This window comes from Corvus brachyrhynchos, unplaced genomic scaffold (assembly GCF_000691975.1).
Source record: "Corvus brachyrhynchos isolate BGI_N302 unplaced genomic scaffold, ASM69197v1 scaffold140, whole genome shotgun sequence".
Taxonomy (NCBI): Eukaryota; Metazoa; Chordata; class Aves; order Passeriformes; family Corvidae; genus Corvus; species Corvus brachyrhynchos.
In genome coordinates this window covers 905,915-906,307 of record NW_008235809.1, presented here as the reverse complement: position 1 = coordinate 906,307, position 393 = coordinate 905,915, and positions in this window count along the sequence as shown.

Genomic DNA, 393 nt, shown 5'->3' with positions numbered 1-393 from the left:
CATCTTTCTCTTTTCCTTTTATACTGGAAAAATCCCCTTGCTCTTCCTCCTCAACTCACTGCTGTTGTTATACAAGTCCTTTAGGAAAGACTTAAAAACCTAATTACTAAAACAGCTACTGCATTTGAACAGCAACACTGTTCTTACTGGAATCAGTTCAGAGGAAGACCAACCTAAAAGCAATTTAAGATCCCTGTTTTAAAGTTCATCTTGGGCCAAATGCATTAAACCCTAACTGATAACTTCCTTTACAAACCATCAGTTTAAATTACTTCCTCTGACCTCCTGTTGGCAACTGACACTTCATTCAAAATGATCAAAGTTATGTGAGATTTAACAGAATATCATCCCTAGTGGAATTTTTGTGCCCAAGTAAAAAATTGAATTTCTCAG